Source organism: Psammomys obesus, unplaced genomic scaffold (assembly GCF_907164565.1).
Source record: "Psammomys obesus unplaced genomic scaffold, mPsaObe1.curated_primary_1811, whole genome shotgun sequence".
NCBI classification, from domain to species: Eukaryota; Metazoa; Chordata; class Mammalia; order Rodentia; family Muridae; genus Psammomys; species Psammomys obesus.
This window is the reverse complement of record NW_026585987.1, coordinates 12,670,212-12,697,894: the sequence shown is the minus strand read 5'-3', so window position 1 is coordinate 12,697,894 and position 27,683 is coordinate 12,670,212. Positions and strand designations below refer to the sequence as shown.

General features: G+C 40.2%; 1 pseudogene; it reads left to right on the top strand.

Moving 5' to 3' along the window:
- Nucleotides 1–16,471: 16,471 nt before the first annotated feature.
- Nucleotides 16,472–27,683, top strand: part of LOC129671907 (cathepsin 7-like) — a 37,556-nt pseudogene continuing 26,344 nt past the window's right edge.

Here is a 27,683-nt window from a genome sequence, read left to right as displayed (position 1 = left end):
CCAGTGCTAGGTATGGTAAATCTTCCTTCAAGATGTGGAACAAGGGAATCCATGAGACTCTGAATATAACATGGGCTGCTGCCATTTGTCTTTAGGCAGGGTAGTAGATGGAGCATCAGAGAAGGATATAGTAGGAAAATGGAACCTATTTTATTAGGCAAACCTAGACTAATTTGTTTCTCTATTTTTTTAACTTTTATTGTTTGTGAGTTTCACATCATGTACTCCAGTCCCACTCATTTTCCTATCCTCTCATATCCACTCTTATGCATTGCAACCACCCCCCGCAAAAAAAACCAAAAACAAACAAACAAACAAACAAACAAGAAAATAAAAAGAACATAAGAAAACATCTCATTGTGGAAGCTGTGGTATGTCTTAGTACATCGCTTTGTCTACACATCTTAACTTTCAAATGTTCATTGCAATGAGTCATTGGTTGAGTTCAAGATCTGTGGCTTCTGTGACACTATCATTATTGGATCCTCACTGGAACTACAACAAGTGATGGGGCCAGATGTCCTGTGCTCTTGCTCTTGGGGATGGCTCACCTTTCTGCCCTCCACCAGGCCAGTTCTACTGTGCTGACCAGGCAAAGATCAAGGCCCACTCTCCCTAGTGCTGTTGCTGACTATGGACAGGGCCAGTTCACTCTCTCTTATGACCCCAGGGACAGCTTTTTGACTGTTGCAGGTTGTAAGGGAGAGGGGGAGGGCATGACCTTTACCCACACCACCTCATGGCAGGTGAGTGGCAGGGTTAGCTCCCCCACACTCACACTGTCGTGACAGGTTCACCCATGCCCTGGCCTTCAGGGCCATGTCCACTTTGCTGCCTGGGAAAAGCTCAGGGCCCACTCTCCCGAATGCTGCCAGAGATGAAAGATAGGGCCAGCTATTCAGAGTGCTGCACCCAGTAAGAGGCATAGGCACTCATGCACAGCCCACGGACATCCAGGTGGTTCCCAGCAGCTACCCCAACCAGGAACATCCCCATGTTCTTTAGTGGTAATATGTGCCACAGACATCTACACCAACCCCTGCCACTGTATAGCCACGGACTCAGATATGGACCTCATTTTCAGCTCAGGCTTGACTCTCACCATGGCCCCAGGTTATAGGAATGGCCACTCACAACTATTCCTCTCCACCCTTGAGTCTCCAATTCCATCTTTCTTCATAATGCTTAAACTGTTCCATTTCTCTTTCTTCCCCACCTGACCACCACATACTTACATATTGGGGTGGCTTCAGTTGCAGGCTGGCCAGGCCCCTGGGTGACATTCTCCACCCATGCTGGCTGATGTGTTGCCAAGCAGGTATCTATGATCCATCTATGCCACACAGTGGAAGGTCTGTCTGTGGGTGACATTGTGGTCCTCAGGTCTTTGTCTTCTTTCTGTACTGCAGTGCCTGGACTTGATTTGATTTTTATGAGTCCTAGACACAGTATAACTTTAACCATCAAGGCAGGTATCAAGCTAAGATGAACAAAGGTTTGCCATCTGTTCTGCTGCTTACTAGAATATAAGAACACCACCACCAACAAGGTGTCATTTAGCTGAGTTGGTGCTGAAGAAAACTGTCTTCCTACCTTTAAACTGTACCTGGCCGTATTGATGAAAATACATATTCCTTGCAAAGTCAATTACTGAAAACCACAACCCATGGTTCATAATGGCACCTCACCAATATAGAAAGTGCACCAAGAAAGCCTTATTAAAATATTCTCAGTTGAGACAAGCATGCACACTTTAAAGTAGTACTTTCATCTGTAGTAAAACATATGCCAAACTTTTCCAGATCTCCTTTCTAAATTTTTATATTGTCTCAATAACCTAGAAATGCTTGGAAGGAGGAGATCATTACTGCTGTCTTTTAATCTTAGACTAGATTAAACTGATTAATCTAGCCTTAGATTAAACTGATTCTAGCCCAGGAAAGATGATATATTTGCAAGTCTCTCACCAATTCCTCACCAACCAGTGCTCTTGTTCTTCTTTTGCCTGATGGTTCCAACTTGTGCTTTGAGCACAATATTGGAATGGGAATATTGGACATCCTTGTCTTTTTTCTGCCTTCAGTGGGACTGTTTTTCTTTTTTTGTCCTTTAGAGTGATGTTGGCTCTAGGTTTCTCATATATCACTTTTTTTTGAGACAAGGTTTCTCTGTGTGACCTTGGCTGTCTTGGACTCATTTTGTAGACCAGGTTGGTCCTGAAAGACAGAGATTTGCCTGCCTCTGCCTTCCCAAGTGCTGGGATTACAGGTGTGTACCACCAAACCCAGATATGTATAGCTTTTATTATGTTGTAGTTTATTCCTGTTCGCTCTACATTCCCTAGGACTTGCATCGTGAAGATATGTGACACTTTGTTAAAGGCTTTCTAAAAATTTATTGAGATAATAATGTTATTTTTACTTTTAAGTCTAATTTGTTGTTTATCATATTTATTGACTTGTATGTGTTGAAGCAACCGTGCCTTTCCTGGATAAAGTAAAAATTGTCATGCTGCATAATTCTTTTCATGGTTGTCTGTAGCCCACTTGAAGTAATTGAATAGGATTTTTTGAGTCCATGTTCAAGAATATTGGCATGTAGCTTCTTTCTTTTTCTTCTTCTTTTCATGTTGAGTCTTTACCTGGTTTTGGTATTAGGGTAATACTGGTTTTGTAGAAGAAATTTGGAAGTGTTTGTTTGTTTGTGTTTCAACATTTTTAAATAGTTTAAGAAGGATTGGTTGTGGACCTTTGAAAATCTGCTAGAATTCTGCTAAGTATTCACTTGGGCATAGATTTACTTCTGCTTGGAAATACTTTTATAATTTTCTTTCTATCTCACATGTTATGGGTATGTTTAAGATGTTTAGCTTCTTGACTCATTTTGATGGTTTGGCTGAATCAAAAAAGGTTTAAACAGTTTTCTACGTAATGCAATACTTGTTTTTGTAAATGAGTCCAGACCCTGGTCAGTGAAAAAGTTTTGTTCACACCCAGTCTTTACTTCTACCTTAGGTCCTCCAAATCCAATTCTCCAATCATGCCTCTAGCTCTGTAGCAAATTTCATACTCAGGCCTCTTCTTCCTTCAAACTCCCCATCTCCAATAGACTACACAGATCTTATCCTCCTAACTTCCCTTCTGCCATGGGTTGCTTTATGGAGCACCCAACTCCATCAGTTGCTTCAATGGGACGTCACAGGTCGCTCCTGTGTGGGGAACATGTAAGCTAGCTGCAGATCTTTACATCTCCCTTTATTCCTCCCAGTCCAATATTCCAGTCTCATCTCTAACTATGCAGTAGAACACCTGTGGCATCCTCCCGCAATTCATCTCCAGTGAACTACACAGATATTATCATCCTAAACTTCCTCCCACAATCCCTTGCTTTGTCCTACTTTACAACTCCAGCAGATACTCCCTCTTACCACATGAGTCACTCCTGCCACAAAATATGTAAGCTAATTTCAGGCCTTCAACTCTTATTTTGCAGCTCCAAGTCAAATCTCAAGTCTTTTTTGTTTGTTTGTTTGTCTGTCTTTTGTTTTTTTTTTATTTTTATTGCAATTTATTCACCTTGTATCCCAGCTGTAGCATCATAACCTGTCCCCTGTTAGTCCTACCCTGCCTTCCTCTTCTCCTTCCTTGCCCCTTCCCCAGTCCAATGAGAGGGGATATCCTCCTCCCTTCCACCTGACCCTAGCTATCAGGTCTCATCAGGATTATCTGCCTTGTCTTCCTCTGTGGCCTGGTAAGGTTGTCCCCCCATCAGGAGGAGGTTATCAAAGAGCCAGCCACTGAGTTCATGTCAGAGACAGCCCCTGTTCTCCTTAGTAGTGAACACACTGGGAGACTGAGCTGCCATGGGCTACATCTGTACAGGGGTCTAGGCCAACTCCATAAATGGTCCTTGGTTGGAGTCTCAGAAAAGACCCCTATACCCAGATTTTTTGGTTCTGTTGCTCTCCTTGTGGAGCTCCTGTCCTCTTGAGGTCTTACTATCTCCCCCTTCTTTCATAAGATTCCCTGCACTTTGCCCAAGGTTTGTTTATGTGTCTCATCATCTCCTTTAATACCTTGCTGGTTAGAGTCTTTCAGAGACCCTCTGTGGTGTGCTCCCATCTGTTCCCTGTTTTCTTCATTTCTGAGGTCTAACTCATTTGCCTTTCTGAATGAGTATTGATCATCTTACCATGGGTCTTCCTTCTTGCTTGGCTTTTTTATATGTACAGATTTTAGTATCTTTGTCCTATATTATATGTCTAATATCCACTTATAAGTGAATAAATATACCATGTGTGCCTTTCTGCTTCTGAGATACCTCACTCAGGATAATCTTTTCTAGTTTCCACCATTTGCCTGCAAATTTCATGATTATATACCACTTCAGAAATCAATCTTGCACTTTCTCAGACAATTAGGAGTAGTGCTACTTCAAGACCACTCCTAGGCATATTTCCAAAATATGCTCAAATACACAACAAGGGCATTTGCTCAAATATGTTTGTAGCAGCTTTATTTGTAATAGCCAGAACTGGAAACAATCCAGAAGTCCGTGAGCAGAGGAATGGATACATAAATTATGCTACATTTACACAATGGAATATGCCTCAGCAATTAAAAACAAATCTCTAGTCTTATCCTCACCTCTGTACCAGAAGACTTACCGTAGCCTCCCTTACCCACAGTCCCATCTCCAGTTGATCATAGAGATCTTCCTCTCCTAATCTCCCAACTCTTACTCACTGATTTATCCCATCCTCCAACACCATGTGTCACTCCTTGAGAAACAACAGGTGACACCTGCCAGGGAAGCAGATAATTTAACTGCAGACCTTCACCACTCCTTCCATTCCTCCAAATCCAATCCCCCAGGCTAATCCCATCTGTGTAGCAGAACTGCTGTGGCTTCTCTTCATGCTCTGACCTCATTGTCATGGGAATAACTAACCAGATCCTGGTGAAACACCCAGCTTTCCTTCCTCCTGTCAATGACATCAGCACCCCCAGAATATTCCCATTCCTAAGTATGAACTTCCAGTATCCAAAAACACATTTTACTTGGAAATTCCAGTGGCAAAACATATCAAGATCCTGGAAGAATTTTCCACCAGGCAAGATAGCCACAGCGCTCTTCAAAGAACCAAAGAGGAAACAGATCTAAGAAACAACATAACCATTCAACATAGACAAGACCAGATACCAACATCTAAAATTACATTCTCCAAATCCCAGATGCCCAAACACCAGTATAAACACAAAACCAATAAGAGGTAGGACAATATGTCTCCATTACAAAAGAAGCAAAACCACTATATCAGACTCTGAATATTCCAAACTAGCTGAAGCACAAGAAAAAGGCAATAAAATAGCCTTTTTGGATATGATAGAGTCCTTAAAGAGAAAAAAAGAGGATCCAAGATGGCGGCAACCACTCACCTTATCTAAGAGGCAGAGCATCTGAAACTCCGAAATTGGTGAGTAGAAGAGAAGCTGAAGTCAGAACATCCACACTGAGTCTTCCTGGGTGAGATAGGACAACATGTGAGCTGATCCAAGTCACCATCAGAATTCTCTGGGGACTGAGAGTGGCGAACATTCTATCCCCCTGCACTTCCTCTTGTTGGGCCTCCTCCTTGGAGGAGGCAGCCCACAGTGCCTATGGCTCATAGCGCAGAACTCCCTGCAAGGTGACTGAGAGAGCAGAGGTAGGCCTCCTAGTTCCTCACCAGTGGCTGTCAGCTGTACCAGCCTTCTGGTTCTTGGGTCTGTGAGCAGCTGTATGGGCCACGCAGGGCCCCCCAGCCAGAGACTGCACTGGCCGCCCAGTCCCTCAGTGGCAGTCAGCTGGCTATATGGGCCACCCAGGTCCAAGGACTGCTGTAGGGCTTCCCAGTAAGCATCTGCACTGGCCTCCCAATTCTGCGGCTGTGACTAGACTCCCTTTGGACCAATATACCATCCTCCAAGTTCTTTGGCTGCAGCACCACTGAACTGATGGAGCTCTTACACCTGCATTTGCCCTGCAGGCCCAAAGCTGAGAGTAGAGAACAGGGGGAATCTCTGTGCTCTCCGATTAGATCTGTAAGAGAGTGAGTGCTCCTTCAAGTGAGTGCCTACAGAGCCCCAGATCCAGGGTTCCAATATGATAGCAGCCAGACTTCAGATCCCTCCCACCCACACACCCACTGTGGACAACATAGGGATTCTTGAGACAGTGTTCTGAACATTGACGCCCCTGTTCTGTGGGTCTACCAGTAGAGTCCAGGCAAAAAACTCCTGGAGCCCAGACATATCTGAATACCTCAGTGGCCTATAGCCAAGGAATCTGAGTATGTGCATTCTGCCCAGGAACACCTCCAGTGTGCACAACCCCTCTTGTGCCTACAACACCCCTGCCCCACATTCCAGGCATCTACACACTCTAGCATCCAGTCCTTCAAGGCACCCTTCCACACACATGCACATGCTTGCTCACTCACACTAATGCATCTGCATATGCGCCTGCGGATCTTCCTCCCTTAGGTACAGCTGAAACACCAATTCACGCTCTCAAACAGGTTGACTTTTCTCATCTTCCTGAAGAATACTCCAGACACCAGAGAAAGATGGACCTAATCTGAAATACAGACTCCAGGAACAAACAGTGAAGGGTACAGATAAGCGGCCAGAGGTCGCTGTAAGAACACATTCAACAGGACTGGCTGCAATGTCCTCCTCTGTAGCCTGGCAAGGCTGCTCCTCCCTCAGGGGGGTGGTCAAAGAGCCAGGCATTGAGGTCCTGTCAGAGACAGTCTCTCTATTCTCCTTACAAGGGAAACCACTTGGATACTGAGCTGCCATGGGCTATATCTGAGCAGGGGTTCTAGGTTACTTCCACAAATGGTCCTTGGTTGGAGTATCAGTCTTAGAAAAGACACCTGTGCCCAGATATTTTAGTTCTGTTGCTTTACTTGTGGAGCTCCTGTCCTCTACATGTCTTACAATCTCCCCCTTCTTTCATGAGATTCCCTGCACTCTGCCTAATACATGGTTATGAGTCTCAGCATCTGCTTTGATATACTGCTGAGTAGAGTCTTTCAGAGGCCCTCTGTGGTAGGCTCCTGTCCTGTTTCCTGTTTTCTCCTTCTTCCAATGTCCATCCTATTGGTCTTTCTAAGTGAGGATTGATCATCTTACCCAGGGTCTTCATTCTTGTTTAGCTTCTTTAGGTATACAGATTTTAGTATGCTTATCCTATCTTACATGTCTAGTATCAACGTATAAGTGAGTACATATTATGTGTGTCCAGTCCTGATGAGACCTGATAAGTAGGTCAGATGGAAGGGGAGGAGGACCTCCCCTATCAGTGGAATTAGAGAGGGGCATGGGAGGAGATAAGGGAGGGTGGGTGGGATTGGGAGGGAATGAGGCAGGTGGCTACAGCTGGGACACAGGTGAATAAAATGTAATTAATGTAAAAAAATAAAAAATTAATTAAAAACAAAACAAAACAAAAAAGAACACATCAAACAAAAATCAGGACATTATGGCTTCACCAGCAACCCCCCCAAATCAATGGATACTCAAATTCATCAGAAACACAGAAAAATGATTTTAAAGCTATGCTTATTCAGTAATAGGAAGCACATAAAGGGGAAACATATACATCTCTCAAAAAATTAGCTACACAAATGGAGTCAATTAAAGAGGAAAAAAAAAAAACCTCTCAAAGTTATACAGGCAAAACCAGCCGAACAAATAGAGGCACAAGTAGAGACATAATTAGTGTCATATAGAGAGGAAACAAAGAAAAAAAAATAGAGACCATCATAGAAAGACAGGAATCCACATTTAAACAGATGAAGGAAATGGTGCAAGATATGAAAACGGAATTAGAATCAATAAAGAAAATACAAACAGAGAAAACCCTGGAGCTGGAGAACTTAGAGAAAAGATCAGGAACCACAAAGGTAAGCATCACCAATAGCATACAATATATGGAAGAGAGAATCTCAGGTGCTGAAGATACACTTGATATTTCTCAATTGCTGAATCCATTCCTCAACTGAGGGACATTTTGGTTGTTTCCACCTTCTGGTTATTACAAATAAAGCTGCTACAAATATGGCTGAGCAAATGTCCTTGTGTACTTCAGCGTCCTTTGGATATATGCCTAGGAGAGGAAGCACAATCCCTAATTGTCTGAGAAAGCACCAGATTGATTTCCAAAGTGGTTGTACAAGTTTACATTCCTACCAACAGTAGAGTAGGATTCCTCTTTCTCTACATCCTCTCCAGCATGTTTTGTCACTTGAGTTTTTGATCTTAGCCATTCTGATGGGTATAAGGTGTAATCTCAGAGTTGTTTTGATTTGCGTTTCCCTAATGTCCAAGGATGTTGAGCATTTAAGTGTTTCTCTGCCATTCAATAGAGGACTATTGAGAATTCTCTGTTTAGCTCTGTACCCCATTTTTTAATTGGCTTACTTGGTTTGTTGCTCTTTAACTTCTTAAGTTCTTTATATATTTTGGATATTATCCCTCTGTCAGATATAGGGTTGGTGAAGATCCATTCCTACTCTGTAGGCTGTCGTTTTGTTCTGATGACAGTGTCCTTTGCTTTACAGAAGATTTTCAGTTTCATGAGGCCCCATTTATTGATTTTTGATCTTAGAGCCTGTGCTATTGTTGTTCTGTTCAGGAAGTTGTTTCCTGTACCAATGAGTTCAAGGCTTTCCCTTACTTTTCCTTCTAACAGGTTTAGTGTGTCTCTTTTTATGTTGAGGTCTTTAATCCACTTGTATTTTAGTTTTGTGAAAGGTGATGAGTATGGATCTATTTTCATTTTTTTGCATGTAGACATCCAGTTAGATTAATACCATTTGTTGAAGCTGCTATCTTTTTTCCACTGTATGGTTTTGGCCTCTTTGTCAAAAATCTGGTGTCCGTAAGTGTTTGGGTTTATTTCTGGGTCTTCTATACGATTCCATTGATCCATCATTCTGTATCTATGCCAACACCATGCAGTTTTTATTACTGTTGCTCTATAGTAGAGCTAGATACCTCCAAAAGATCTATTATTGTAGAGGACTGTTTTAGCAATTCTGGGTTTCTTGTTATTCCATATGAAGTTGAGAATATTTCTTTCAAGTTCTGTAAAGAATTGTGTTGGTAATTTGATGGGAATTGCATTGAATCCGTAGATTGCTTTTGGTAAAATGGCCATTTTTACTATGTTAATCCTGCTAATCCATGAGCATAAGAGATCTTTCATCTTCTGCTATCTTCTTCTATTTCTTTCTTCAGAGACTGAAAGTTTTCTTCATACAAGTCTTTGACTTGCTTGGTTAGAGTTACACCAAGGTACTTTATGTCCTTTGTGGCTATTGTGAAATGTGTTGTTTCCCTGATTTCTTTCTCAGTCTTTTTGTCTTTTATATACAGGAGGGCTACTAATTTTTTTTGAGTTGAGGTTTTATCCAGCCACTTGGCTAAAGGTGTTTATCAGTTGTAGCAATTCCGTAGTAGAATTTTTGGGGTCATTCAGGTATACTATCATATCATCTACAAATAATGATACTTTGATTCTTCCTAACTGAATCCCCTTGATCGCATTTAATTGTCTTAGTGCTCTTGAAAGGACTTCCAGTACTATGTTAAATAGGAATGGAAAGAGTGGGCAGTATTGCCTGGTCCCTGATTTCAATGGGATTAATTTAAGTTTCTCTTCATTTAGTTTGATATTGGCTATAGGCTTACTGTATATTGCCTTTACTATGTTTAGATAAGTACCTTGTATCCCTGATCTCTCCAGGACTTAAAACATAAATAAATGTTGGATTTTATCAAATGCTTTTTCAGCATATAAGGAGATTATCATGTGGTCGTTTTCTTTCAGTTTGTTTATATGGTGGATTACATTGATGGATTTCTGTATACTGAACCACACCTGCATACCTGGGATAGAGCCTACTTGGTCATAGTGGATGATATCTTTGATGTGTTCTTGGATTTGATTTGAGAGTACTTTATTGAGTATTTTTTCATCGATGTTCATAAGAGGGATTGGCCTGAAATACTCTTTCTTTGTTGGGTCTCTGTGAGGTTTAGGTTGAGACTTGATAGGCTGGAGTCAGATGGTAGGGGAGAAGGGCTTTTCCATTCTGTAGTGTAGGAGAGGGTAGGGGTCAGAGAGGGTGGGAGGTTGGGACTGGGAGGAGACAAGGAGGGTTGCAATTGGGATATAAACTGAATAAAGTATAAAAATATAAAATAATAGGCCTATCTGTAACAGCAGCTATCAGATTCTGCTTCCACTGTCAAGCAAAGGCAAACAGGGCAGAAATTTTTGCTACACATGCATATGTTATGCAGTCCCTAAAAATGAAAATCATGAAGACTGTGTCAAAAAAGAGAAAAAAAAGAAAAGATTCACAAACTTTCTGTACACCAAGGAGAGATCTTTACTGCCCAGCACTCTATTTGAATGAAATCTCCTACATACATAGAATAGAGTGCTGTTGCTGCATATTGGTTCTTACCTCGTAGCCTGACTATCTTCTATTGCTGTGATTAACAGCATGACCAAAATAAACTTGAGGAGAAAAGGGTTTATTCAGTTGTAGGTTATAGATCATCATCAGGAGAAGCCAGAGCTTGAACTTAAGGAAGTAACTTGAAGGCAGGAATTGAAGCAGAGGCCACAGTGGGGCACTCATACCAGTATCCTTTCTATGGCTTTCTTATCATACTTTCTGATACAATGAAGAACCAACCCCCCATAATGACACTGTCCACAGTGATCTAGGTTCTCTAATGTGAATCATTAACTAAGAAAATATGTATGGACATGTCTGGAGGAGGCATTTTTCTGAGTTGAGTTACCTTCTTCCCAGATCACCTGAGCTGATGTCAAGTTGACAAAAAGCTTTCCAAACCAGTCATAAGACAGTCAAGATTGCTACAAAAATATCAGCAGATGACCATTCTGTCCTTCATGCAGCCACCATGATTTTTGTGTCCTAAGCTCCCTGCCACCCATTTCAACATTTAATGATACCTTTCTATAAGGAACATTGTGTAGAATGATTGTTGAGAAAGACTAGGTGCCAGCATTTATCTTATGGTCTGAGGAAGGCAAAGGCCGGATTATGTGTAATTTTAGACTCAGGCTTTGCTCCCAAGAGTCATTTGGTGAAGCAAAGATGCCTTCCAAACTGTCACTTCAGTGACCACATTTCAGGAGAATTGAAGCACATTTCACAATTTATCACACTTCTTGGAGGACCAAAGTGCATTCCTACCTGCTCACAGCCTCCATGGAGGGCATGATCCCTGAACAATAAAGGTAAAAGGAAAGAACACTTGCAGAACTGATTATTGTCTCCTCCGTCTCTGAGACACAGGAATCTCTTGGGTCTTAGAGATCTAAAATCAAATATTAAATGCAAATCAGGCTTGGATAAAGCAGTTGTCACACACTGTGCCAGTAAATCCCCTTGGTTGCATAGTCAACACCAAGGATGGGCTCTTTTACACTGAAGGCATCCTCCAACATAGTCTTGAGACAAGCATAAAATGGTGGAGGAAGACAGATAAAATGGAAGAAATAAAGAATGGAAGGAAGAAACAAACAAAAGATAGAGACAGGGTGGATATAGGGAAAGTTGTTGTCAGACTGGTTCTAAATCTGCACCTATACTTCTAGAATATAGACACAATAGCGATGGTAGAAACCTATCTGATGTTCACAGAAATATGTTGCATGACCTACATTATATATAAAAATATATATGTATATACATATATCTCCAGAATAAACATTTTTTGTTTATGCAAACAGTGTTCTTGTGTTTTAAGCAAACTCTGTTTATATAAAAAAAAGTACCAGTACTCAGACCAGAAAAAATGGTGGCAAATGTTTTTCCATTGAAAAATAAATTAATAAAATGCACTTTAAACCAGTGAAATAATTTAGATATAAAGTGAAATATTAAAAACTTTTATGACAAAAATGATCTTAAAAGCATTAATCAAACTAACACGACAGACTTCAAGTATGCTAAAAATTAATTTATATTATGATCTAGAATATATGTCCATCGGACAGAATATTGAGAATGGAAAGGGACAAGGGTGAAGCATGGTTTGTCCTGAACAGTAAAAATATTCTGGGACTAGATAACACTAATAGAAACATAACACTGTTTTTAAAATATATATAAATATCCCCATATCTAGGAGTCTTACCAAGGTACCCTCATAGATTCCTGGGAGTTTCCACTGTCCTAAGTTTCTACCTTATTCCAAAAATGCACAGCATTTCCAGAGCTCTTTATCAGTACTCTCTCCCTCTGTTCTTCCCATACCTATTCCCATCCTCACTCCTCCTATTCAGTCCCCTCCCTTTACCTACTCCTGATGTCCAATATATTTCCCTTTCTCAGTGAGTTTCAAATGTTCCCTCTTGTTATTTAGCATTTTGAAGGCTTGTGGATTGTAGCAATGTTATTCTGTATTTTATGACTAATAGCCACTTATAAGTGAGTACATATTATATTTATTTTTCTGAGTCTGAGTTACCTAACTCCAGATGATCTTTTCTAATACCAAGCATTTGCCTTCAAATGTCATTGTAACCCGTCAGGCCTTCCAGTGGAGGGACTGAGACATCAATCCAGCCACAAACTCTTAGATACACAATTTGTTCTGTCTACAGGATGTGCAGGAGGAAAAAATGGAGCAGAAATTGAGGGAATGGCCAACTAATGACTGGCCTAGCTTGAGACTCATGCCATGAGAAGACACTCCTGACACTGTTAATGACATTCTGCTAAACTAGCAGACAAGAGCCTAGCATAACTGTCATCAGAGAGGCTTCACTGAGCAAGTGATAGAAACAAATGTAAAGTTCCACAGGAACACTAGGCAGAGCTTGGGGAATCCTGTGGAACAGAGGGAGGAAGGACTGAAGGACCCATGGTGGTCAAGGATACTACAAACACAAAACAGAATCAACTACCCTGGGCCGAAAGGGGCTCATAAAGACTGAACCACCAACCAGAGAGCATTGTGGGACTGGCCCTCTGCACACATAACAGTTGTGCAGCTGGGTCTTCATGTGGGAATCCTAACAGCAAAAGTACAGGCTGTCTCTAACTCTGATGCCTGCTTTTGGATCCCTTTCCCCTAACTGTGCTGCCTTGTCTACCCTCAATAGTAGAAGATCTAGTCTTATTGCAACTTGATATGCCAAGGCTGGTTGATATCCATGGAAGACCGCCTCTTTTTTGAGGAGATAGGGAGGAGGGGGAAGTGAGATGGGAGGGACTGAGAGGAAAGGAGGAAGGGGAAACTATGATTGGGATATAAAGTAATAGGTAAACTAATGAATAATAATATAGTAAAAATATATGAATGGTGAAATTCATTTTGATAGGAAAATATGGTTTTATGTAAAACTCAGCAACACACATACATAACCACACACACACATATGCTATAAGTACACACACCTTGGTGTGGTGGTATATGTTTTTAATCGATCACTATGGAGGTAGAGGCAGGCAGATTGCTCTAATTGGAAAATATGTTCTACAAAGCAAATCTAGGTCAGCCCAGTCTACACAGTGAGACATTATTTCTGTAAATGAATGAACGAATAGAGATAAAACCAACCCCACTATCTTATGGTGATCAGAGAAAGAGATAGTTAAAATGTTTAAACAGAGAGATCCACGGTTATACACACCTGCCACTGGCTTGTTTCTGGGGGTAGAAATACCTGTAAGGGCCTGGCAGTCATGACTCATGGAGACATAACAATGAGTTATCCCATGGTGCGAAATGTTTACATATTGGTCTCCCACAACTTTTGCAACCACTATTCCCTGGGCTTCCCAGACTTTAGTGTAGCTAAGTATTAACCTAGAGACTTGACAGAACTCATGGAGTTCCGGATGCAATTTCCTACAGTTCTGGTTCAGTGGGTTGTAGGTACATTTAATAATTATTTTCCCTTCTAATGTTTGGGTATGGATCTATGTGTCTGCTCCCATCAGCTGCTGTAGGAAGCCTTCCTGATGATGATTGCATTAGGCACTGATGTATGAGTGTAACAAAACATCATTAGGAATAATTTCATTGACATCATTAGAGATTTTTTTCACTTATGTATTTTATATTGTTTATTTTTATTTTCATTTAGTCCTGTTTTGTTCTATTCTAGGTCTCTGAGGCATCCAGCTTCTGGTTCCAGGCCATCCAGGCAGTGTGGGGCATGGGCTCCCTCTTGTGGCTTAGACCTCAAGTTAGATAGTCATTAGTTTGCCATTCTTACATGCTCTGAGCCACTAACTGCCCCAGCACACCTTGCAGGCAGGACAGGTGTGGGTCAAAGGGTTTGTAGCTTGGTTCAAGCCTCAGTCACACCACTGCGAGATTTGACTGGTTACAGAAGATTTCTGATTGGGACTCTGTTTTATTTTTTTTTTTAAAGAAGTTCTCACTAGGGTCACCTTCATAGTTTCCAGTGCACAAATTTTCCACATCACCCATTAAATGTGTCCCCTGTCATCTCTCATTCCAGTCATCACTCTCTATACTCTCTCCCTTCCCCACCTGATTATTCTTGTCCCCACCTTCTCCTAATCCACTGGCAGAATCTAACCTATTCTCCCTTCCAATGGTGATCCATGCATTTTTCCTTGCACTGTCCTTGTTACTTAGTCTCTCTGTGTCTGTGGACTGTAGCATGATTATCTTTTATTTAACTGCTTATATTCACCTATAAGTGTGTATAAATATCATGTTTGTTTTTCTGGGTCTGGGTTGCTTTGCTCAGAATAATTATTTTTCTATTTCCATCCACTTCCATACAAGTTTAATGATGTTTTTTTTCCTAAGAACTGAGTAATAATCTATTATGTAAATGTACCATGTTTCCTTTACCCATTCTTCTGTTGAGAAACATATGCATTGTTTCCAGTTTCTGGTTATTATCAATAAAATTGCTATGAACACAATTGATTAAGTGCCCTTGTTGTAGGATGTAGCATCTTTTGGGTATATGCCCATGCATTAGGCTGAACTCATTATACCCTAGCAAATAGAGGGAGGGAGGATTGTAGGAGCCAGAGACATTTAGGACACCAGGAGAACAAGGCCCACAAAATCAACTCATCAGAATTCATAGGGGCTCACAGAGATTGGATCAGCAATCATGGAGCCTACACAATTCTATGCCAAGCCCTCTGGATACATTAAGTGGATGTTCAGCTTAGAGTGGGTGGGACACCTAACAGTAGGAGTAGGAGTGTCTCTAACCGTTTCTTCTACTCCTGGGACCATTTTCATCCTCCCAGTTTGCCTCATCCAGCCTTGATATGAGGGTTTGTGTTCAGTCTTATTGTATCTTGTTCAGTTAATATCTCTGGGAGGCCTGCTCTTTTCTGAAAGGAAACAGAGGAGCAGTATAACAGGGGAACAATGAGGCCAAGGGACGGTGACAGGGAGGGGTAAAGAGAGGGGGAGTGGAATCAGGATTATTACACGAGTAAAGAACAAAGAACAGAAAACCTATGTTTTCCTAGCAAGACTTCAGGGACACAATTGCCACTGTTCCTGACCTATATGAAAGAACCCATGCATAGTTGATAAATTACCAAACTTATACATGAAAATCTTCACTGTAGTGAAGGATGCCGATGAAGGGTGGTCCTAGCTACCATTCTAGTGTGGGGAATAACATCAAGCCAGGTCATGTTAGAGCAGCTTAGAGAGAGTATGTGAGCTTGGATCCTTCAACCTTATTCTTTGACCACACTTGATTAATGAGGCCATCTGGTAAGATCTCTAAGTTTTTACAAGAGAACAGTCATGATTTGACAAAGGTGCCTGTTCACCTGGTGCAATAATGGATAAAGAAAGATAAACTGCTACTGGAAAAGAATTTATCCCATGACACTCACTAGGTTATAACTAGGAGCACACTATAAGGACTTTTGGAATGTGTATAAGAATGACACGGTGGAGAAGTTGGTCCACTCAACATATGTCCATATTACAGAGTAACCAAAGAGAACTGTTGAGGAGCTATTTGGCTGGATATATATCCAGAATCCTTGCTGCAGACAGGCAAGCCTGAGTAGACTTTACCTGGGTCATGGTGGAGGAAGAGATTTCTGGTCAGATCTGAAGTTATGGAGCCTTTGACTTTTTATTTTCATTGTACTCTTCCTGATCATGTTAGTGTAGTTCATGGCAGTTTTCATTTCTAGAATTTAGTCCACATGCTGTGTAATTTTTTGTAAAAACTAAATGTCATCCATAGCAAATCTAGTCCAAACTAATATTTTTCCATTTCTAAAATATTTGAGTAAATATTTAAGGGTGTTATTAGAATATATTTATTCATCATGGGTGGCTTAATTTCTCAAGCTTGTTGATGTAGTTTAAAATTCATTTTTCTTCACTCTCTAAGTGCTTGAGATATGGCTTCTGCTGTCTTCATTGCCATCCTGTGCTTGGGAGAGGCCTCTGCTGCTCCATCACATGATTACACTTTAGATGCTGAGTAGGAGCAGTGGAAGAGGAGCTATGAGAAAATCTACAGCTCAGTAGGTCACATGGTCACACAAAGAGGATCCTTGTAGAGCATGCTCATTACTATTGGGGGTTCTCGGATACAATAGAGTCCATAGAGGCCACCCCTATCTGAGGTATTAATGTAACAGAGGATAAGCACAAGCTGGACACTGTCTCTGTTCTTTAGGATGTTGAAAGTGGTGTACTTTGCTGTCTTGATTTCTATACTTCTGTAGCAGCGAGTCCACTTGGTCAGCTAGGGCAGAGGTATAATGGGAAGTAAATGCCATCTAATGTGTTTATTTTCAGGAGCAAGAAAAACAGAAGAGAGCAGTATGGGAATAAAATGTGAAAATAATCAAACTGCAGAGTGGAGTGAATGGTCTGTGGATGAACAACTTCACTATAGAAATGAATGGATTTGGGGACAGAGTGAGTGTGACTCAAATTGTTTTACATACTTCTGCCTTTTCTCTTTTGTTTCAATGGAGTCTCAATGTGCTTTTCTTTGAAGACTGATGAAGAAATGAGGACAATGATGAATAACAGTTCAGTTCTGACTCAAGAAATGGGAAACACATCCAGAAACGTGGGGATGTTACAATCCCCAAAATGTTGGATTGGAGAAAGGAAGGCTATGTGACGCCTGTGAAAAGTCAGGTGTGGCAACATCACATGGCTATATTACTCAACTACTGAGGATGCAACAAGTTATTGTCATGTCTGTGTTATTTGACTGTGGTATGATATGCTATTCACTAAACACATTTCTATAACTTGAATGCCACAGGTCCTGTTTTTAGCATTCTGTTGGTAGTAACAAATTATTCTTGGTTGTCTTGAGGAATGAGGAAGTCCTAATGAATGACTTAGCAAGAATAGGGCAATACATTTACTGTGTCATTTCCATGCATTATTTACTCTTAAACTTCTACTGAATGGATCCAAATATCTCTCCAGACTTAATTTTTTTCCATTAAAGACATTTATCACACTGGTGTCCAGTAGATCATGGCTTTATGTGGACATGTGTGTATTTGTGTAGCATCCACTGGTTCATGAAACATCGCTCTATGGAGACTGATCCTTCTTACCTAGCTATTTATCAGATGCAAATAGTTAATTTTTTAATAAAGTATTCAACTGCTTGAGTTGTTGTTGCACTTAGTATTTCCTGTAGATGACAATACTTTTTTTCTCTTCTCAGGGAGCATGTTATGTATGTTGGGCTTTTGTTGTGGCTGGTTCTTTAGAAGGACAGCTGTTCAGGAAAACAGGCAAACTGATCCCACTGAGTGTACAGAACCTAGTGGACTGCTCTCAATCTTTTGGCAGTAAGGGTTGTAAAGACAGCAACATTTCTGGTGCCTTCTGATATGTAAAGAACAACAGAGGTCTGGAGGTGGAAGCCACTTATCCATATGAAGCCAAGGTAAGTGGACTTCCTATGTTGTCATTTTAGTTCACCTGGGTAAAGAAAAATGGGAGAAATAATGCATGGTCTTCATAGCTCACCATTACAGTACACACCACTGCAGAATTGTGTGACTCTATGGTTCCTGCTTCCATGCACACTCAGAGCATGCAAATCATTCCACATTTATTATATTTCTGTACCATGAAAAATTTCTTATGGATAGGAAGACCTATGAGGTGTCATTGAAGACATTAGAATTGATTTTCATTTCTATATCTCCCAGTATCATTTCATTTTCAGGGACACTTTACAATGGCCCAGATGTGGGGTTTTCTATTGAGAAGTGCACAATGTTGTGGTTTTGACTCATTATTCCGAGGATAGATTAGAGTAACCAAGTCTCTTGCCTTTTTACCTTGTAAAGGAAGGAGCCTGCAGATACCATCCTGAATGTTTTGGGTGTCCCCAGGAATGAAGAAGCCCTAATGAATGCTCTAGTAACTTATGGTCCCATCATTATTTCAATAGATGCTGCACATGAATCTTTTGATAAATATACAGGAGGTAAGTGAGTGCTCTTCTAAGTCTTAATTAAGAATGGTTATGACACTTTTTAATTTTTTTTAATTACACGTTATTCGCTTTGTATCCCAGCTGTAGCCACTCCCACATCTTCTCCCAACCCCGCCTTCCCTCCCTCTTTTTCTGCTATGCTCCTCCTCAAGTTCAATGATAGGGGAGGTCCTCCTCCTCTTCCATCTAATCCTAGTCTATCATATTTCATCAGGATTGGCTTCATTGTCTTCCTCTGTGGAACAGGACAGGAGTCTACCACAGAGGGCCTCTGAAAGACTCTACCAGGCAGGGTATGAAAACTTATGCTGAGATTCATAGCCAAACACTGGGCAAAGTGCAGGGAATTTTTTGTTGTTGTTGTTAATATTTTTTAATTAAATTTTTATTTTTTTAAAATTAGTTACAGTTTATTAACGTTGTATTCCCCTCCCTCATTCCCCCCCAATCCCACCCTCCCTCTCTCATCTCCTCCCTGCCCCTTTCCAAGTCCACTGATAGGGGAGGTCCTCCTCCTCTTTCATCTGACCCTAGCTTATCAGGTATCTTCAGGACTGGCTGCAAAGTCCTCCGCTGTGTCTTAGCAGGACTGCTCCTTCCTTGGGGGGTCAGGGGAGAGGTCAAAGAGCCAGCCATTGAGTTCATGTCAGGAATAGTCCCTGTTCCCCTTAGTAGGGAACTCACTTGGATACTGAACTACCATGGGCTACATCTGAGCAGGGGTTCTAGGTTATATCCATACATGGTGCTTGGTTGGAGATACAGTTTCATAAAAGACCCCTGTGCCCAGATATATTTGGTCCTTGTGGAGCTCCTGTCCTCTCCAGATCATACTAACTTCCCCATCTTTCCCTGCACTCTGCTGAAGGTTTGCTTATGAATCTGCGTTATCTGCTTTGATACACTGCTAAGTAGAGTCTTCAGAGTCCTTTATTGTAATCTCCTGTCCTTTTACTTGTTTTCTCCTACTTCCAATGTACATCCCATTTGTTTCTAAGTAAGGATTGATCATCTTACCCCGGGTCCTCTTTCTTGTTTATCTTCTTTAGGTGTACAGATTTCAGTATGTTTATCCTATTTTATAGGTCTAGTACCCACTTATCAGTGAGTATATACCGTTTGTGTCTTTCTGCTTCTGGGATACCTCACTCAGGATGATCTTTTCTAGATCTCACCATTTGCCTGCAAATTTCATGATTTCCTTGTTTTTAATTGCTGAGTAGTATTCCATTGTGTAAAAGTACCACAATTTCTGTATCCATTCCTCCGTTGATGGACATCTGGGATTGTTTCCAGGTTCTGGCTATTACAAATAAAGCTGCTACAAACATGGTTGAACAAATGTCCTTGTTGTGTACTTGAACATCTTTTGGATATGCCTAGGAGTGGTATAGCTTGATCTAGAGGAAGCCCTATTCCTAATTGTCTGAGAAAGTGCCATATTGATGTCCAAAGTTGTTTTACAAATTTACATTCCCACCAGCAATGGAGGAAATGGAACACCCCGTTCTATCGTTCCAAATAATTTTGGAAACACTGAGCCAATATACAACTGATTTTGTATATACAACTCATATAAAGAACCCATGTAGCTGCAGCCTACTCAGTCTTCCAAGCAGAGTTTAAATAAGCATCACAGCACAGTTTCTCATAAATAGTATTTTTCTGCCTTTTCCTTATTTCTGTGATGCATATGAAGCACACACTCTAATCAGATAAAGACCATGTTTTTGCGTAGTCGTAATTCTCAATTCCTACAACTGCAGGAGCTATAGCATATTTCTTTTGGTAGTGCACGATCTCAGAATTGAATTAGAAAAGCAAATGATGAATGATAGATAATAATGGCAGGTAATAAAATACAGATTCTGTTTCTCAGGCCAGATAGCCTAATGTGGTGTGTTTTTCCCATGGTAAGAGAATTAAGGTCTATGCTACAAGATGTGACATGAGATCGTGCACTACCAAAAGAAATATGCTATAGCTCCTGCAGTTGTAGGAATTGTAGCTGTGGACTAGTTGCAGAAGAAGTTATCATCAAAATCTAAACCTGAGCGATGTAATCTAACTCCAAATGAGAGTCATGAAGTATAATAATTAGGAAGTACTAGATGGAGATGGACCACTGCAGCTATAACTAAAGAATTGAAGTGTTTAACAGTAATAAGAAATCAGGAAGAGTTAATTTGATGTGGGATGAGGAGTCAAGATAGGGACAGGATTGATAAAAGAAATAAAAAGTACTAAATGCCATTCCCCCCAAAATGATAGGGAATTCTACCTATTGCTGTAGAAGTTTCCTAATGCAAATATGTATATATGGGCAAAGGATTCATCATATATATATGTCATCATTTATATATATATATATATATTACTTTAATATATATCTATATCACAATATCCTGACACACATATACATATATGCACACACACACACACACACTACACTTATTCACATGCAAACATATATACCCATATGCACACAGACATTATACACATATATGCACTAATATATACAGAAACACACTGTAACACACACAGAGACAGATGCTCATGCACATATACACATACACACATCATTACACACATACACACATATGTACACTTATGTACATACATATACACTCACACACATAGACACATATTCACAAACACATACACACAAACACACATTCAGACACATATACACATACACTCAAACACACATTCATGCACATATACACACATATACACAGACACAAATACACACACACATTCACACAGACACACACACATTTTGCTGGATAGTTTTATGTCCACTTGACACAAGCTAAACTCACCGGAGTGAATGGATCATAGCTGACAGAATGTCTGCATGTGATCTGGCTGTAGGGAATTTTCTTTATTAGTGATTGATAAAGGGACGGTCCATCCCATTGTGAATTATGGCATACCTGAACTGATAGACCTGGATCTTGTAAGAATCCACTCAGTAAACCACAAGGAGAAAGCCAGTAAACACTACACTATCCTAGGCTCTGCATTGGCTCCTAACTCCCGGTCCGGCCATGTTTAGGTTTTTGTCCTGACTTCAGTTTATGGAAGTGTAAGACAAATATACCCTTTGTTCTTCAACTTGCTCTTTGGTCACACTGTTGTGTTTTTGTCTCAGTGATAGAAACCATAACTAATGCTATATACAATTGTGTATATATATATAATATATATAATTCTCTCTATATGTATATACATATATAAATATAATAGTTTCTCAATAATGAGGCAATAATAATCCTGCTAGACATATAAGGATCACTAATAGGAAGCTAAATGGAATGAATGGGAAAGGTCTTTGATAGTTGTTGGCCAATGAGTTCTGATAGAACCATAATTTTATAAGTTACAGCCAGTTCAATTGGTTATTCTGAAGAACTAGAAATTAAGATCGTATTTCTGAAGACACCCGGGGTGTCTCCTCTGCCCCTTTCCAAGTCCACTGATAGGGGAGGACCTCCTCCCCTTTCATCTGACCCTGTTTTATCAATCTTCAGGACTGGCTGCAAAGTCCTCTGTGGCCTAGCAGGGCTGCTCCTCCCTTGGGCAGTGGAAAGTTCAAAGAGCCCACCATAGAGTTCAAGTCTTTCCTAACAGGATGAAACTCACACATGACTGCACTGTTTGGTCAGAACTCATATATTCATGCTTTTGTCTTTGATTTTGTTCAATTGGTTGACATGTGTGCTTTTGTACCATTACCATGTTGTTTTTCTTACCGTGACTGTAATATTTCTTGAGATTTGAAATGGTAATTCTTCCTGCATTGTTCTTTTTAATCAAGATTTAATCCAAGGTTTTTTTCTATTCCCTATAAAGTCTAGGATAGTTTTTGTTTGTTTGTTTCTATGAAGAATCATATTAGGATTTTAATTGTAATGAATTGAATCTGTAAGTAAGTTTGTTAAAAAGTATTGTCATTCTCTTCTCTTCTCTTCTCTTCTCTTCTCTTCTCTTCTCTTCTCTTCTCTTCTTTCTACTCTACTCTATTCTACTCTACTCTACTCTACTCTACTCTACTCTACTCTACTCTACTCTACTCTACTCTACTCTACTCTACTCTACTCCACTTCACTCTACTCTACTCTATTCTAGTTACAAATCTAATTCTAACAAAAGACCATAGGGTGTCTTTTCATTTCCTAGTGTTTTTGTCTGTCTATCTCTTCAGAAATTTAGTTTTATTGTAGAAGCCCTTCAACTTCCTGGTTATGCTTATTCCTAGGCATTTTGATTTCTTTGCAGGTATTGAGAATGGGAATGTGCCCATGAGCCCTGTTTCTGTATGTTTGTTGGTGTTAAGGAAAGCTATTCATTTATGAAAATTGATTGTATTTTATCACATTGGTGAATTTAATTATCATTTCTTGAAGTGTTCTTGTAGACTTTTTGGGATCACTCATGTATGATATAATGTCATTGGCAACTAGAGAGAGTTTGACCTCTTTTACAATTTATACCTTAAATTTACATCTCTTATAACTCCATCTTAAGCATATAATAGCTAGAGGTTTTGTTGTTGTGATGAAACACCATTGTCAACTGCAACTTGGGAAGGAAAGGATTTATTTTTAGTATAATTCTTCATCAGTGTTCATCATAAAAGAAGTCAGGATAGAAACTCAAATATGAGAGAAACTTGGAGACAGGTGTCCTTGTGGTGGTGGATTTTCTTTAGATGAGTATGGAGTGCTCTTCCCTATCTGTTCTGATTAATTTCAGTTTGAAGTCTATTCTGTCAGATGTTAAAATGGTTACACCAACTTTTCCCTTTAGTCTGTTTGCTTGGAATATCTTTTCCAACACTACTCTAATCTGATGTCTATTTGTGATGTTAAGGCATGTTTCTTGCATGTATCAGAGGGATGGATCCTTTTTTCATATGCATTCTGTTAGCTTGTGTCTTTTTAGCGAAAATGAGTACACTGAGGTTGAGAGACATCAATGAATGGCAATGGAAGGATCCAGTAAGGGAAGCCCTGAATCCAGTCTTTGTGAGGAAGATAGTCATGAGGAAAAACCTGGTTGTAGGAGCATCAATTCTTCCAACTGTGTCCTTGCAGTTTGGGCAGGATCTAAGAGAATGGCCTCTTCTTCTCTGCACACTGCTTTTGAAAGTGTCCTTCCACCCCAGAGATGAATCATATCCTTGTCTTACATTGTGTTCTCAGGGGGATAACCTTTGTTAAGCTGTTTCTCATTAATACCCATCAATTTCCTTGACATTTAATTTTTCCTACTCTAGATTATAAATGATGAAGAATATGTAGCCTGAACTTAAGCATGCAGAGTTTTGCCTCATTCAATCATCAGATTTTCATATTTCCTATGAATGTCTGGGTTAAACTGTATTAAAATTTGCTTTTTAGGAAATCATCTTCTTCCTTTATCATGTCTCTATGTTGGTGCATAATCTCACAGCCTCCTATAATCTAATGTAGAACATCTGAGAATAATAGAAGGGTTTCATTAAGAAATTTTAAGACTCTTTATGGTTCAGTAAATAAAATTACTACTCAAACGTTGTCACTAGCCTTGTTTGGTCTTTATTTTAGATTTGAATGTGGTTAGCTTCATGCTGGTTTGGATATTACCTGCTCTCTCTCCTTTGTACTAAGCAGTGAGGTATTTATTCCTTTTTGTCCATTTAGTTAGGGTCTTTTCACCTGCTACATCCCATCTGCCCAGGGTAATTTATATACCTGGTTTAGGTGCTCAGATAATATGGCATTTTGATCTGGGTTATTCTCATAGCTCTCCACATCATTTTGACTTCTTTACTTATTCCAGTGGAAAGGAGATGGATATAGACTATGGTCATGCCAGTCTTTCCTCTAGGTACTTTAGTGTCAGGGAATAACACTTCAGGGTGGGCATGTAGATAGATCTCTTACTAGTTTTCCCTTTGAATAATAGATACAGGGCTTCCTGAGCAAGAAAAAATTTGAAATTTCTGGAAGTCAGAATTGATATCAGAGGAGCTCTTAATGAGTGGTGACATCTTGTAAGAAGAATATTCTATTCCTTAGCTTTCCTTTTTAGAACCTTACCTATGTTTGAGTACTCTGCAACTGTAACTTGAGAATTCATCCTTTAGATTTTAGTTACTTCTGGGTTGGTTTATAGGGTAGAGAAGACTTGACTTTATTTTTAGCATTTCTGAAGGCTTTCCTTTGTTCTACAGAGTACACCGAAATGTATGAATGGCTATGTTTATGACTGTTGTCTGCTGACCGTTTTTACCCACATGATATTCAGGCTAGACATAGATTTTAAAAACAGATCAAGACGTATTTTCTAAGCACCTCAATGTCTAGATCACCACTGTCTTGGTTCTCCCAGGCATGTGTCATGAAAGTCTGCTCTGACCAATGTATTTGGGAGGCATATGTGTGATATCCAGCTTAATGTCCTTGGGATTAGTTTTTTAGATAGATGAGGTTTGAGGTATGTGCCAGTAAAGACCATTGTCCTGGATCGTGCTGTTTTTACTAGTTGCCTAGATATGCATGGTGCACCCATTCTAGAAAGCATATCAATTTATTACTGACTTTTTATGTAGAAGGTTGAGTCAAAGGAAGGCTAGCTTGGTGTACGAGAGAGAAAGAGTTTCTCTATAGAGAGGCTTAGAATCTTTCTAATTTCTCTAATGAAAACTGTGGTAACTTCCATCATATGCAGAGGGGAACTGGACACAACTGTATATAAAATAATTGGTTGATAAAGTTGCTAAGTAGTAACAAAATACCAGACTCTTGGATGGACACAATCTGTGAGACTTCTAGGCTGGCTGGGGTGATAGGGAAGGCTAATGATACACCACATGTAATAGGTGAGAGATTTTTGCTTAGGGTTTTACTGGTCCCTTGTCTTATTTCTTTCAGGCATCAGAAAGGGCAAACAAAGATTGGGTATACTTAGTAAACAAGGACCCAAAGTTACTGTCTTTCTCACATTTGGTGCTGTTTTCTCATGTTTTTCTACAGAACAGACTCCATTGTTATCAGTAACAGTGTGCTCTCATTTATCTAATAAATGTTATTGTTTTGTGTCTGAACAATTTTTCACACAAGTTGACACACTTCACAATGCAGGAAATATTCATTTCCAGAACTGAAGCCTTTGCTCTTGATGTGCATGGAATAGAGGCTTACATCCTTCTAACACCCAAATCAGATGTTACCTGAACAGTTCTAGATAACTCTACAGGGAATATCTAATTCATTTATGTCTCAAGGTGTAGATTGGAATGTAGGGAGCTATCTTCTTTAATACCAACTCAGCTTGTTGAGTGCTGATACCACATCTAGACAATGGATGGTTTTAGGCTATACTCTAATCTTTCATATTTTGATCTCTTCCTCTTTCCTGATTTGATCTTATATCAGAACTACCACGGGTGAACTATTAAGTCTTGTATTAAATATTTTTCTTTTGTTTTTAAATTAATTAATTCAACTTACATTTTGGATATAGGGCCCTCCCTGCTCTTTTTCAAGTCCTACCCTTGCCTCTGAATCCCACTTCTCATACCCAGACACCCCAGCTTATCTATTCAAATGAGGAGTGAATTATTCTTCCTCCCCTGTGGCCTGGTTGGGGAAAGTGATGAAAAAGCAGGCAAAATAGTCCATGTCAGAGATATCTTCTACTCTTCTATCTAGTGGGCCCACATGAAACCCAAGATGTCCACCAGCTACTTATAAATAGAGGACATACATGCATATCATACATTTTCCTTGGTTTGTGCTTCAGACTCCATAGTCAATACAGGGATCTGCTTGATTTGTTCTGACGGGCTTGTGGAGCTATGGTCACCTATAGGTCTATTTATCTGTACCCGCCTGCGGGACTAGTAATTTGTGGGGTCTTCGAAGAGGACCAGGCCTGAAAGAAAAACGGGCGAGAGAGAAGAACGGACTCAAGCAAATGTGCACTTGTCAAGAGTCAAATTTTATTGAACCGGAGCAGGCTTTTAAGGCCAACCTTAGATAGGGGCGGGGCGAGGGAGGAGCACAGTGTAGAATCCTTTTTAATCAGGGAGGGGTAGGGTAGAAAAGCACATTGTAGAGACTCTCAACTCAGGGAGGAGTAGGTTGGACAAGCACATTGTAGAGCCTCTCAACTCAGGGAGGAGTAGGTTGGAAAAGCACATTGTAGAGCCTCTCAACTCAGGGAGGGGTAGGTTGGAAATTACAAAATCTTCTTGGCCCGGGGCCTGGAACACTTTGCAGTTATTTTGGGAAGTCATGGTACAGTTAGCACATTTCTGCAACTGTCAAGCAGGATGTTGGTCAACCAGGTGCAGCAGGGTGGGAGGAATGAGAAAAGGTCAGAAGTTTCTCAGGGCTTGTCTCCAACATTTATCCTCCCCTCCTCTTTTTCAGTAGACTCCCTATTCTTTATCCAGTGTTTAGCCATGAACCTCAGTACCTGTTTCAAACCATTGCTGGGTGGAGCCTCTAAGAGAGCAACTCTAGTAGATTTTTGTCTACATGTATATCAGATTATCACTCATAGTGATCGGGGCTGTCTTTCTTCCATGGGTTGTGTTTTAGGTTTGTGCCCAGCATTGTTTGGACATTCCCTCAGTCTCTGTTCTATCTGTTCTATCTTTGTCCCTGAAGATCTTGTAGGTGGTGTAAGTTTTAGACTGAGTTTTGTGTGGGTGGTTTGATGATCTCCAGTCTCTAATAGGAGTATTGTCTACATAAAAGGTGTCCCCTTTAGTCTCTTGGCCACTGCTACTTTGAGTAGTAGAAAGAGCTCCTCTCAAATGCTCTTAGAGGACTATTCTGATTTGATGTCACAGAGATGACCCCACCTACTGATACACTTCTCTGTAGGCCTTCTGCCCTCCTGCCTCTACTCTTCCCAGGTCTGATCATTACCCTTATTTCTCTCTGATTTTTCTATGCCTCCTTAATTATGCTCTTCACCTACTACCTGTCTATATTATTTCTGTTCTGAGTGAGATTTACACATCCTTCCTTGTATTCTCCTTGCTACTTATCTTTTTGGGGTCTGTACATTGTAGTATATTTATCCTGCACTGTATGACTAACATCTGCTTATAACAGAGTACATACCAT